This window comes from Microtus ochrogaster, chromosome 10 (assembly GCF_000317375.1).
Source record: "Microtus ochrogaster isolate Prairie Vole_2 chromosome 10, MicOch1.0, whole genome shotgun sequence".
Taxonomy (NCBI): Eukaryota; Metazoa; Chordata; class Mammalia; order Rodentia; family Cricetidae; genus Microtus; species Microtus ochrogaster.
The window spans coordinates 28,272,716-28,287,640 of NC_022016.1; positions in this window are offsets into that span (position 1 = coordinate 28,272,716).

A 14,925-nucleotide genomic window follows, 5' to 3' on the forward strand; every position below is an offset into this window, starting at 1 on the left:
TGAAGTATGAGAGAAGAAACAAAAAGGAAAGCGTTCTTACCAAAGGTCTCAGGTGCTACTCAGGAAAGCTCCTCTTAATAATCCTTGCTTAATTTCAGCAAGTATTTCACATGATGACACCAGTTGACCTTCATTTAAATCCTGGGTTAGGTAAATGTTCGAAAAATAAAGAAAGAAAATATGACTACTGCATAATGAATAAAAGGTAACCATCCATTCAGAAAGTCTTATCTAGTATTCATCTTCATCTTCCTTTCTTATACCTTCTTTTATTTGTTATAGTTGAGTGGGTAGGAGGTATTTGCACATGCATAGAGGTGCCCAAAGAGGCCAGAACCCAGAGGCACCTGTTCCTCTTGGACAAGTTTTAAGCTGCCTAACAGAAGTGCCTGGAACCAAACTCAGATCATCTGTGACAACAGTAGATACTCTTAACCACTGAGTCAGTTCTACTGCCCCTATTATTCATCTTCTAATGTAGGGTATCTACTGCCTCCTTCCCACCCTCACACTCAAAATACCTCATCTGACCTTATGAAGCAAGCACATTTGTTTTGCTAGACAGACCATGAAAGCTTTATTTCTCCATGACCTGAGACACTAAAGTGCTTGAGGCCGCCTGTTTAATAGCAATAGTGTGAATACACATGATCTCAGCAATGTCATTTACCTTAAATTGCATAAGGGTTAGAAGCAATGACAGCCTTCTAAGACCTAAGTGATTTAATAAACACTACCTGTATCAATCTTTATATCTTGTTTTTTCTCATCACACACAAACCACCCACCAAGTCACTAATTGCCATGTTCTAGGGGATTCTGCCCAGAAACCAAGTCACTAAACACTTGGTAGATGCTGTGCTTCTAGTTGAGATTTGAAATATCACAAGGAGATCATAGAGGCTCCTCCTCACTTTCAGGATGTCAGATCTTTAGCAAAAACACAGTGTTTACTAAATCCAATGACATATTTTTTTTATACTGATGAGGAAGCAAAATAAAATGGGCAATTAAAAATCTATGGAAGTCGATTGATTTCCTCTAGTAGCAATTATGCCTTCTAATTGTTGGCTGAATGAGGAATTGGCATTTTGCAAAGCCAATGATTGGCAAGGATTTCGTGCTTACTGAACCTCAGTGGGTTTAGAGTTTGGGCTTGGATAAAAACCAAGAACTGAGCAGGATTTGAGCAGCACCTCCGAAGCCTTTCATGTAGAAGCTGGCTGGTGAGCACACAAGGCTTCTGACGTTTCTCCCATTCCAGCCAGGCTGGACCCCCACTGTAATCACAATCCACAATGTTCCAGGAACCTAGACTTTGGTTCTCATTAAAAACTCAAAAGACAAAAAAAGTCCAGGAGGCCCTGCTAGCCAAACCTTTTGACACGGCAGGGAAGGCAGGCACTCCAGTTTTATTTATAAGTTTGCAGACTAGGTCGGTACTCATTTGAAGGCTGATGAAAGACTGAGAGCCTATGTTTCATCTTCTGATTAATCCAAAATTAAACAATGCAGAGAGTCTGATCACCTAGTCTTTTTTTAAAAACATATGTGACAGATAATAAGTAGCCGTTTCTGGCATACATAGCAGGCTGTACTGTGCTTGCCCGCAGGCTCTTTGGTCCCACCCTTGGGCATAGTCTAAAATCCCCTGTAAATCACAATTTTCTTTCAAAGAAACATAATAATTTTCACCTTTTATTAAAAGTAAAGTGAGTGTGTTTTACTTCTTGGACATTACTCACCTGCTGCTCGTACTCTCAATAATAATCTATCTTATTTGTGAAAAAAATCTTTGATGAAGTAGATTTGTGATTTATGTAAGCCTTGTAGTACATGAAAGGGGAAAGGAATTAGGCATATTTTGCAAGGCTCATTAGTCGCATTTGAGTTAAACATAAATCTTTGGAGAATAACAAAGTACTTTGCATTTTCCTAGGCTTTTTCCCTCTAAATCAAAACCTGAGAATTAAAAGGTTTCTTAAGTAATAAATAAGCAATGTTTTAGAAAACTAGAGAAAACTCCAACGCATCAAGCAGGGACATGGATATTAGAGAGAGAAATGGCTGAAGGGTCTTCATAACTTCTTGTAACCATCCTCCTTCCCTTTCTTCAAGTGTGACATATTCTGACCACTATTCCTTTCTCTCTGACCTCCCTTCATCTCCAAGAACAGTGCGAAACATCATCATTCAATTTCTCAGGATTCTCCGCAATGCACTGTGACGTTTTGCTTTTGTGGGTGTCCTCCGCTAGGACACTGCCCTTCCCCAAGGACTACAACCTAATTGTCCTTTTATTTCCATGTACATAATTCTTTTACATATTCTACTGCCAATTTACAGCTGTCTACCTACCCGCCAAAAATCATCCTGACACGTTTGGTGACACAGGTATTTACAGTTTGCAAAAATAAAAATAGGTAAACCCATACATAAAGTAGGGCAGAGGAAAAATACAAGGTGATTAGTCAGGGCCTAGCACAGTTGCTAGAGTAGATCAGTCATGGTCTCAGCAGGAACCTGATGGCTCACTCAAATAGAATCCATTAAGGAAAGTTGAATAAAGGGACTATCGTCAACGATGTTGGGCAGGTTGAAGAAATGGGGGAAATGAGTAGCCGGCTGCCTCCAAAAAGTAACAGAAATGCTCCTTTGGGAGTTTTTACTATTCTTGCCTTAAAGGGAAAATAAGGGAGTTTGTTAGTTGTACCCAAAGAAAGAACTCTGTTAAGAGTAGCACCCCAAAGAGTGATGGACTTGTTAAGGGAACTAACTGACCTACAATGTCCTAGCTTGCAAAGAGCTCAGGGAATAAACACAGCTCTGGGGCTTTTCTTGTCCTTGGGTCTTTTTCTAGTACTTCTCTCTGGCTGAACTGAATAAAAGCCAAAGGACAGTGTGATCCCTTGATACTGTCCACACAGGTATCACCCTGGAACACAGAGCAGGGTAGCTTCAGGAAAAAGGGGGAAAACTTCCATAAAGAACGTGTACTTCCAATTCCGTTCTGCACCTAGCCAGAACACATGAAGGATAATTAGTTCCAAAATAGCACTGCATTTGTTACTAATGGTGCATCAGTAGCTTGTGAAAGCACAGAGACTTGCGATAAATATCTCCCATGAGAGCCTGGCCGAGTGATTTTCGTAAAGTTCCCTCTATAGTACGCCTGTAGGTGCAACCCAGGGCCAAATACACTGAGCAGTTCAGAATTCTACAAGGACACAATAACGGCTTAAAAACCTATCATGGTCTTAAGGTAATTTGTTTTAACTTAGGAGAAATGTTTAATTGAATACTCTATCTTTTCTATAATCCATAAATACAAGTAATTTTCCGTTTAACAAAGATTATAATAATAGATAAGTAGCAATGAATGCTTTCTGGCAAAAACAAAGATTGTACATGAGTGATAGCAACGCTGCAGGCTCCTTTTCTTGCAGGAATGGAAGGCAAAGTCAGCCTCTTTTGTGAAATGTGAGCATTTGAATAGGAGGTCGGCTCTTACAAGCCCACATGGATGGCCAAGTTTGGTCTATGCTCCCTGAAGGTCTCAATAAACACATGTTTCAGAAAGCAAGCATTTAATTCCTGCACTCAGGAAGCAGAAGCAGACATATTTTCATGAGATCAAGGCCAACTGGATATACACATTAAATTCCAATCCCCCCCATGGCTACATAGTGAGCCCTTGTCTCAGAATTAAATAATAAGCAAAGAAGGATATCTTGATTGAGGGAGCCATTATGGGGCTAGCAAAAAAACTGCTACTAAAGAAATTTTCAGGAATCCATAAGTATTACCCCAGCTAAGACCCTAAGCAATAGTGGATAGCATGCTTAAACTGGCTTGCCCTGTAGTCAGATTGATGAATATCTTAAATGTCATCCAGCAACTGATGGAAGCAGAGGTAGAAATCCACAGTGGAGCACTGGGATGAGCTCCCAAAGTCCAGTTGAAGAGTGGGAGGAGTGAGAACATGAACAAAGAGGTCAAGACCATGATGGGGATACCCACTGAATCAGCTTACCTGAGCTAGTGGGAGCTCATCCACTCTGGTTGGACAGAGAAGGATCCAGCATAGGACCAAACTAATCCCTCTGAATGTGGATGATAGCTAGCTGTATGACTGGGGTAGACTCCAAGGCATCAGGCAGTGGCACCAGGATTTATCCCTACTGCTAGTACTGACATTTTAGAACCCATTCTCTTTGAATGGATACCTTTCTCAGTCTAGATATAGTAGGAAAGGCCTTGGTCCTTCCTCAAAGCAATGTGCCTTACCCTCTCTGAGGGGTGGATGGGGTAGTGGGAGACAGAGAAAAGTAGAGGAGATGGGAGGAGGAGATGGGAGGAGGGGATGAGGGGAGAGGAGGGAGTGGAAACTGGGATTGGTATATAAAATAAAAAAGATAGCTTGTAAAAAAGAATTGAATAATAAATAATAATTATATTTAAAAGATAAGTAAAATAAAAATGGATGTACACAGATCACAGGTATACTCTGATTTTAGTTTCATCTGTAATCTTTTAACTTTATCTTTAATGCAAACTATGCAACAGAAAAGAGCATTTTCTCCTCAATGTGCATCCCAACAGAAACTGGTTGTTTAATATTCTACTGTAGTTTAAAGATCTAAGATCCCTACCGATATCCTCTTCCTCTCTTCATTATCATCATCATCATCATCATCATCATCATCATCATCATCATCATCATCATCATATCTGACAGTTTTAAATTTCTTCCTGTGCACTAGACATATTCCTAAGCGCTTTGTATACTGGATTCATTTAAATGTCACATAAATGTAATCTGCATTGTGTAGGTGAAGAAACTAGGGACTTCTGAAGATTAATAACCACCTGAAAGTCACATGGCAAGTAAGAGAGGTGAACCTTGGGAGTCTCATTTCAGAGACCTATATGATCACTCATCACCAACACGATGTGTTAAGTACATTGGATAGCCTTCCTATGAAGTGAGAAATATCAGAACTAAGAATTATTGCTCAAGTATTTCTTTTAGCTAAATACTGCCTGGTAGTAATTTCACAAAACAGCTTATCTACAAGGTGTATTAGGGGAAGCATGAATTCAGGCCAAGAAGAATTAAATATGTGTGTTGCATGCTAGAATTCTACTTTACAGAAATCACAATACAGACTGTGAGAAAATAGTCATCAAAAGAAACTCCCTTTCTCTTTTGTTTTCCAGACTATATTAACTTATTCTATCAGTGGCATCTGTCTTTCTTTCTTTATTGGTAAGGTCATTAAATCCAAAGAATTGAACCGAAGGTTTTACACTTACCAAACACCAACTTTACCACTGAACCTGGCCCTGAAACTTGTTTTTCACACAATTCTTGCAATTTTCCCAGTTTCTTTCTCTCTGTATGCTTTTGGTCTATACTTTTTTTGTGAATATATATGTTTATATACATATATGTATTTACATGCATACACATAATTGGACATGTTTAACTAATTCTAACTACAATAATTAGGTCAATATGCCATGGGCTATTATTTGGAGCCAGTTCTCTCTAGTTTCAGGTTGGCCATTAACCAATAGCAAATAGTAATTCAGCTGGAGTAGGAAAGAGCATAGGACAGCATGTGTCCACTCTCAGATGACTATAGTGTAGGCAGAGTAGAGAATGAAGCTTAGGAAAGAAGGCCAGAGGTAATGCTGCAAAACAAAGAGACAGGCTAAATTATGAGTGAACTCCCATATCATATCTGTAACTTTCTTTTTTTCCATTTATTTATTTATTAAAGATTTCTGTCTCTTCCCTGCCACCTCCTCCCATTTCCCTCCCCTTCCCCCAATCAAGTTCCTCTCCCTTGTCAGCTGGTAGAGCTATCAGGGTTTCCTGCCCAGTGGGAACCCACCTCCATCCAGGTCTAGTAAGGTGAGCATCCAAACTACGGAGAACTCAAGAACAATGGCAGTGGGTTTTTGATCCTACTGCACGTACTAGCTTTGTGGTCTATACTTTTACAAGCTCATAGACTGTTGGAGAAGGCTGCTTGTTCATTGCCGGCTGCTCATCCCCGAAATAGTCACACAGAAACTGTTATTTTTTTTATTTATTTATTTTATTTTTTGCTTTTTCGAGACAGGGTTTCTCTGTGGTTTTGGAGCCTGTCCTGGAACTAGCTCTGTAGACCAGGCTGGTCTCGAACTCACAGAGATCTGCCTGCCTCTGCCTCCCAAGTGCTGGAATTAAAGGTGTGCGCCACCACCGCCCAGTCAGAAACTGTTATTTAAATCACTGCTTAGCCCATTAGCTCTAGCTTCTTATTGGCTAACTCTTGCATATTAATTTAACCCATGTATATTAATCTGTGTATCATCCATGGCTGTGGCTTACCAGCTAAAGTTCCAGTGTCTGTTTCTGGCAGGGTTACATGGCGAGTCTTGGCTCCACCCTTCTTTCTCCCAGCATTCAGTTTAACTTTCTCTGCCTACCTAAGTTCTGCCTTGATATAGGTCCAAGGCAGCTTCTTTATTCATTAATGGTAATCACAGCACACAGAGGGGACTCTCACATCAATAGACCATTTACCAGTTAATCAATTTGGGATTGTTCAGGACACATCTGTAGGCCCTTTACTCTTTTACTCAAAACTCTTCCTACTAGGTTGTTGTGTTTATATACACATAGATGCAATATTCACCCATTTGAAGGTGATGCCCACGGTTACATCAACACTCCAAATTTCATTTCTAAATTTCTAGAACCAGTTTTCTGTTTTCTTGTTGAAATTGTGTCTGCAGTGTCTCAAGATTCTCTCAAGCAAAATACGTGGCTCATTGCTGCAATCCTAGACTTTGTCTTCTTCTTCTTCTGTGCCCTTTTGGGAAGTGATAGGATTAATCTTTCATATGCTTACTAATACTAGGCATCATCTGTGAGTTTCTTTTCCTGAGTTAGTTGTTACTCATATCTAATCATCATCAAATCCTTTTGACTCTTGTAACTGAACCCTTCTCAAATCTATTTACATTGTGTTCATCTTAACAATGTTAAGTATAGTTCATGCTACCTTTTTTCCTTATTTTTTTTTGCTAAAATATATGTTTGATTAATATATACAGTTCTTTTCTTGGCCCACTCTCTTTGTTCAATTTATTATTTTCCTTTCAAATATATTCAACACTATGTCCAAATAACTGAATCTCTTAAATGTCCTTATGATCATGTCTTTTTCTCTTCCTAAATATATCAATGGTTTCCCACTTACAATAGAAGGCGTCTTTTATTTGTGTACGCCCTCTCTGCACAGCCTCTGTCTGTCCCTTTAGTTGCAGCAAGCATTTCTCACTTGCTCATAGCTTCTACTTAAGACCCATATGTTTCGCAATCCATCACACCTGCTGGGCTCAGACAAGAATACTGACATAAACTATTTTCTCTGCCTGAAGGTATTTCTCTGTATTTCTATTCTATGCTTTAACTACTCATCCTTCAGATTTTAGCCAAGCATTGCTTCTTAAGAAGTGTGTACTGAATACTCATCATGTGTTAGATTTTCACAAAATTAAAGGCCTAAACTTTTAGCATTTGTCTTGTTTTATGTTTTCTTTATATTAATTGTCTCAATAGCTAGCCTCTATATTATATTATAAGCTATGTGAGGGTGTGATGCAACTACTTCCCCCAGGTTGTATATGAACATCAATGTTTTCCACATGAGATCTCCATGAGAATGGCCCTATTAATAATGAGAGAATTCCACAAGACCACCACAAGGTCTACATGAGGTCCTCATAAATGTACTTGTAGGATTACAATGGCTACTCTATAAGGTAAGGTACTGACTAGAATAAGACTTCTTGGCATAGTTGCCCAAACATTAATCATAGAATGTAGCATACTACCTTTGAATAATTTATGCTCTTGCAAGTAACTCCATTAAGCTCATTGGTTCACCAAGCTGGATTTGAACAATTATTTTTTGTTTTGCTCTATAGATACCCTCTCTATCTGGGATAAATAAACATTTCTTTATGCCTTCCCAGGAAAACTCATATAACATTTTGAACAAGAAGCACCTAATAGAACCAAAGATAAGCATCTAAAGTAATTGTTTGCATCTGTCTCCAAGAGATGATATGGCCCCTTGATGAATGTGGTGTGGTGATGTTCCGAAAATGAACAAAAGACTGGATAAATATATTCTGAGACCTGAAAATAATTCTATAAAATAGGATTGTAAAAGAGCCATTGCAATAATTCTGCTTCCCTTTCTGTTGATGATAAGACTGAGGCTGAGCCTCTGAACTGGCAAGTAAATTGGCTAAACATGAGAAATGAGAAAAAGGGGAAGGCAGACAAAGGAGCCTGTGCAGGTCATTCGAAAGCAAAAGCAAATGAGGCAAGATTTGTATTCATCTGAAACTCTTAAGGAAAATTTTGAGAAAATGTTAAATTCTTTGTGAGTTTCTGAAAGTTTTTAAGGCATGACCATTTTATTTTGTGAAAGGGATTAAAGAGAGAGAAGTCCATGTAATTTTTTATGCACCCACTAGACTAAAGAGTAGGCAGATGAAGGCGGAGAGGGAAATCAGCAGCTGCGAAAGCACTTGCCACATTCAGAGCTGCCACTACAGGCCTTCCCAGCACCCAACATTTCTCAGGTGTTCTGCTGGGTTCCAGACAGAGAAAAAGATGCAGACAACTACACCTGAAAGACACCCCTGTCCAAAGTACTGTATCCAACATTGCTCAATTGAAACAAGTGATGGGGCCTTTTCATATTATATTGGACCTTGATAGCGTGTTTTGCTTTGTTTTGTAGTTCTAATTCCCCCTTAGCTACTAAGTCTCAAGACTAATTCAACTTGGCCAGAACAGTCCGGTATGGACCCTCAAAATGTTTCTCTGAGGCTTTCTTTACAATTTTACTCTTTTTCATAAAAACATGAATTAGGAATTTGCTTTGTAATTTAGAACACTCTGCAAAAGGGCATCTTTACACAGATGATACAGAGCTAACATTAAATACATTACAAACTTAGAAAAGCAACTAGATAAACAGGGAAAAAGTTAAAACAATGAAGTCATCTTACATGGATGGGGGAAAAGCAACTACCAGCAGTCATATGGTTACTAAATGAAAGTCTCAGTATCTGTGGTGAACTATTCCTTGTGAGTTATTGCCTGAGGAAGCCCACATACTCTACAGGCAATTTCCACTGTCATTTGTTTCATGCCAAAACTGGATACTTACTTAGAAACTATTGCTGATGACAACATATCTCCTGGTTACAGGACATGGAAAACGCATGTGGGAACTTCTTATTGACTGACTAGCTCATAATATCAGAAGGTTCTGTGAAGACTTCTGGGAGAAAATTGTCATCAATTGTTCTGATTGTCTATGAACCTGGCATGTTATGCTGTCAGCATACCAAACAATACAGTTCTGTGAGTATAATAGTTGCATAACTATTATTGGTACAACCAACCATGTTTTCATTTTTTAAGGTTTGTGCCACAGAAAGAAATTCATGTTTGATACTATAAACACAGGTAATCTGTAGATGGGAAAATCATAGGCCCCAGTTGTGTCCTTATTTTGTTAAAATGATTTAATGTGTTTTTAATACTTCCTTATGCAGTTGTTTCTTCTGAGCCAAAGATAACCATTGTCATCTTGAAGTACAGTAGCTCTGATGATCTTTGCAATACCCTCAAGAAATCAGGCCAATTAACAGTCACAATCACAGTTAGGGACAAATTCATGATTCTTGAGTTCATGAGATCTTCACAAATCCATCACAGGACCCTGCACAGACCCTTTTTGAGATTCTAATTACCTGTAGAGAAGAGCTAAACAATTGACTGGGACTTCTCAGTGGTGTTGAGTCACCTACACTTACATAAGTCACACCAATGAATTCACTGGTTTCCAAATTTGGACTTTGATAAAAATCCCTTAGTGACATTCTATCTGGGTAAAAAGACTGATCTTAACATCTCCCCAGGGAAAAAAAATCAGGCAGTAAAGTGCAAGGGATGTACTTCTTACGTATTCCTAATTCTTCATCACTTAACACAGCACCTTGAGATGGCTAGGTGCTCCTGGCACCAGATACTGTTTATTAGCACTGTACCTGATGTTGTAACATAATACTGAAAAAGATTGGTCTCCTCGTTTCTCTTATGTAATTCTTAGTTTAGTGTAAGAAGTAGGTCATCATAAAACAAGTACAATTCTTTTTGTGGCAGGGACTAAAACAGAAAAGGTTTCAAGGAGATCCCAGATGTGGAATGTTAAGGAAGGCTTTCAGAAACAAAGCCATGAATACTCATGATTTCTTGATATGCAGTAGTTCACAAGAATATGAACCAAAATGGCATGACTTGTGATGGCCACATAGATAATTAGAAAGGAAGCTCAATTCAGACCAAAACAGCCTGGTTCCCCCATGTGTTTTTAACTCGGCACGCCATTGAATCGCCAAGGCAAGCAGTGTTGTGAAAAGAAGAAAGAGGAAATGCAAAAATCTTGACCTCTGATAAACTGATCATATAATTCTTAGAAAAAATAATAAACACTAGCTGTAATAGAGAGATTGGCATAGAGCAAATCAAAGCCAGGAAATAATTTAATATATCCCACCTATTAAAATCCCCTGGGATATGAGTCATGAAAGAATGCAAGTGACTAGACTAACAAGAATATGGGTCATCAATCCTTACCTGGTCCACATACAGTTTATCTCAATTACAGATCAACATTCTCCAGTTACAAACATGCTTCAAAGATGGAACCTCAGTGTGCTCCAAACAAATCCATTTGCAAAAGGTTCATATAACCTCAATGTTTCATAACTTCAAAGCATTTTTTTTATCTTACCAAGTCCATATGCACAATAAGGGAAAAAACCCAAGGACAAATCCATAAACCACTCCCCCTACAAATAATATTCAAAAGGATATGGTTAAAAAGAATCCAGCGAGCAGGTCCTTTCATTCTCACAGCTTTGAATAACTGTGCAGAAAGGGGAACGGCAATACTACATCAAGCATTTTTGCACATATTATCCACAGGGAAATCTAAATCTATAACCATCATCATAAAATGAAACAAGAAGAAAGTCAGAAAGGAATGAATGAAGGGCAACTGATAGCCATGGGGTTCACAATAATCAATTATTAAAATGCCTTAAAGAGCAAAGAAAATGCTTATCAGATCAGCAAAGCATCTTTTAATAAATAATATGATTTGGGTTTAATTAATGGCCTAATTACAGTTTTACCCAATAGGCTCAAATGCACCAAAGGAACAGTTTGAGTCTCTTTGGTAGATAATCTGTGTTTTAAAAAATGTTCTAATTACATATTTGCTTGAGTAAATAATGTGCATTTTACAAAACTGCCTAATGATATATTTATGTGACTGTATTTACCCAAATGGCCTCTCATTCTGTACTAATGGAGCTGGGATTACTGTTCCTAGGAGACATGGGGTAATGGGATGGCTCCAGCCTTCACCCTAAAACCCTGCTATTCTCACATTGCTCTCACTTTCTCCCAACTCCAAACACACCCCTGAAAGCATATGACCCACTTATTCATCATCGGTTTCAATGGAAAAATAAAAGAACTCTCCCTCAGCCTTTTATGTAAATACATTTCCCATAAAGGGGGCAGATTTGAAAAATGAGTATTGCTATCATGTAATGTTTCATTAAAAGTCGATAATGAGACTGTGCCCAAGACAGAACATTTGAGGTTTAAGTAGCTGCATAGTTTATTCAGTTTTTTATATAGTATCTTTCAAGGCTCTACAAAGAATCGGTCTACGTATGGGAATCACATTGTGATGACCCAATGCCACATGATGGGCTGTGTCACTGAGCAGTGAAGTCATGGGAAAACGGAATATAAACCTGCAAATCCTATGGTGTCATGCATCTATTTATGTCTAAGTCATTCGCGTGTGTTTTAGACATGTAAATCCAAAAGTAATAGGTGCATTTCCATCCAGAGTATTGCACAAAAGCAGTAAGAGTTAAATTTCATGTTTACAAACTCTAATTTAGTAGGAATTTATTATTTAAAGTAAGTAACATTTCGTTCACAAAATAACCACAAAGATTTCTTAGAAAATGCAACGAGATATGGTATTCAAAAATTAAAAATAGAATTACCATATGATCTGGCTTCTGCATATATATGCAAAGTTTCACAGGAAGATCTCGAAGAGACATTTGCACACCCATGTTCATAGCAGCATTCACAGCAGCTGCTGAGTTGAATTCACTGAAGTATCTCCTCCAAAATAAAAGCATAAACAAAATGTGATGTACGAATGAAGTTAAATATTGTTCAGCCTTATCAAAAAAGACAATTTTGATGCATCCTACATCATGAATGAGCCTTGCGAACAGTATACTACTATGAAAGAAGCCAGGAAGAGCAGAGCAATTGCTTCCTGATTTTATTCACGCAAGGACTTGTGGTAGCAAGATTCACAGAAACAGAAAGTGGAAAAGTGATTGCGAGAAGACCAGGGAAGGAGCAAATGGCTAATTGCTATGTGATGGAGATAGAGTCTTAGCTTTGTGGAATGAAATGTTCTCCATATTAGTGGTACATTTTATGAATATAATTAGTAGGGCACAACTGCACACTGGAAAAGGTTAAGGAACACATTAAATATAATGTTTTCTTTAGTCACACTGCCTAGTGCATTGGGATGTTTTAAGAGTATTCTATATTAATTTTATTTTTATTATCTATTTCATCTTCATTAACTATGGGCTATGTAATTATAGTTTTCTAAGTAACAAAGAAGGGCCTGTATCACAATTCTAAAATGATATGTGTATTAATTATATGTCTTGTTGCTGTGACAAAATGCCTGGCAAAAGCCACATAAGGAAGAGAGGGTTCTCTTGGCTTACAGTTCAAAGGTAGACTCCTTCATGGTGGGAGGTAGTGGCCCCAGGAGCCCGAGACAGCTGGTCCCACTGAATACATTAATCAGGAAGCAAAGAGTGATGAATACCTCTGCCCAGCGAGATTTATACTTTTTATTCAGTACACACATTCAGTATATGTATACTTTTATTCAGGTTATGGGAAGGTACTGTCCATAATTTGTGTATGTCTTTCCACCCTGTATCTTCTTATCTTCTACATAATCCCTCATAAACATGTTCAGGAATTTGTTTCCTTGATGATTCTAAATTCCATCAAGTCGATAGTCATGATCAACCATCACAATATTTCAGCTACTGATATTTTAATAAATTGTACCCTGGTTAATATCTGTAATTACTGTCCCAATAAAGAGTCAGTCTCCTGGTTAAATAGACTAAGAAATCAAGGTACAAAGATGTTAGAAGAAAGGGCTGACACTGTTAGATTTCAGGTGAGGGATTCAGAGCTACAACGTGACTTGTTTTCTCAGTCATTTATGTCATCATAATGAAAGATGGAGAAACTCCACAATCTGGTCCCACACCTTTCTTTAGGCATTGTTCTTACTTTTGAATGCAATGAACAATGATTGACTAGACCTCCTTTATAATGTCCTTTGTCATTAAAATAGTTCATCATCATGATGATCCTTGAAAAATGATGCTGAATCAAATGCTGTCTTTCTACTCTGCTACCTAAAAGGGCATGATTAGCTCCATATTTTGAAGATAAAGGGAGTGAGGCTTAGTGAGGTTAAATAATGGACTCAACCTCTACACTTTTTAACCAGAACAGGGAGAGTCCATATCCAAGCCTATGTCTGCCTAGTACTTCAGTCACACTCAGTCATTACTCAATATGACCTCATGTTTGATAGAAAAAAATAATTTAAAATGGGCTGTAGTTACAACAAAAGGGTAGAAGGAGAGGACTTGACTGTTTAACACACACACAATGGAGAAAGGTCTCTATAATACAATCATATAGAAGGATGGTCCTAGGGTATCAAATTCCAATTGAATAAGATTCATCTTGACATAGTGGTGCACAATGCCCATTTTCCTTTAGTATTTTGCAACTCATGTCATAATGCCAACATGTGTGACCTTTGTACAGATAACAATCATCAGTACCCAATAGTACTATACACTTTGCCCAGGCATCACATCTGTCATACACTACAATGATGGTGTAGACGTTCATATAAAACAAGATGCCAAGAATCTAGTATGGCCTAAGGAAGGGATAAAACATTTATATTTGCATTCATTTTATGGATAACATAAGACAGTTTACTAAACCACATACAAAATAAGAGATGGAGTAAATATTTTGAAAACAGAGAAAGAAGGAAATCAAAGATATAATTTATATCCCACACATTCAGTTGTTGCCTAGAGACACTAAGTTTCCTAGAGGCCAGTGAAAAGCTGGATATATGACAGATCACAGTCATACAGACAGACAAAATCAGAAAAGCAGGAATCAGATTTTGTTCATTTCATTATCTAAAGTAGCTTCTATCACAGTAGAAAGAGTATTTGCTGCAGAATAAATTTTCAAGGAAATTTTATTCCCATGATGATTATTTTAATGACAAATGATATTATAAGGGAGGTCTAGTCAATCATTGTTCATTGGATAAAAAAGTAAGAGCAATGTTTGCCTAAAGAAAGGTGTGGGACCAGTTCCTCCATCTCTCACCATTATGACTCAACACAAATGATTGAGCCGACAGTCCCCATTCTAGCTGAGTGCATCACATGAAACCTTACTTAAAGTGTCAGCTCTTTCCTCTAACATCTCTGTACCTTGATTCCTTTGCCTATAAAACCAGGAGACTGACTCTTATATTAGATGGGTAATTACAGAAACTAAACAGGATAGAATTTATTAAAAACCATCAGTAGCTGAAATATTGTGATGGTTGATCATGACTGCCATCTTGGAATTTAAGATCACCAACGAAACAAATT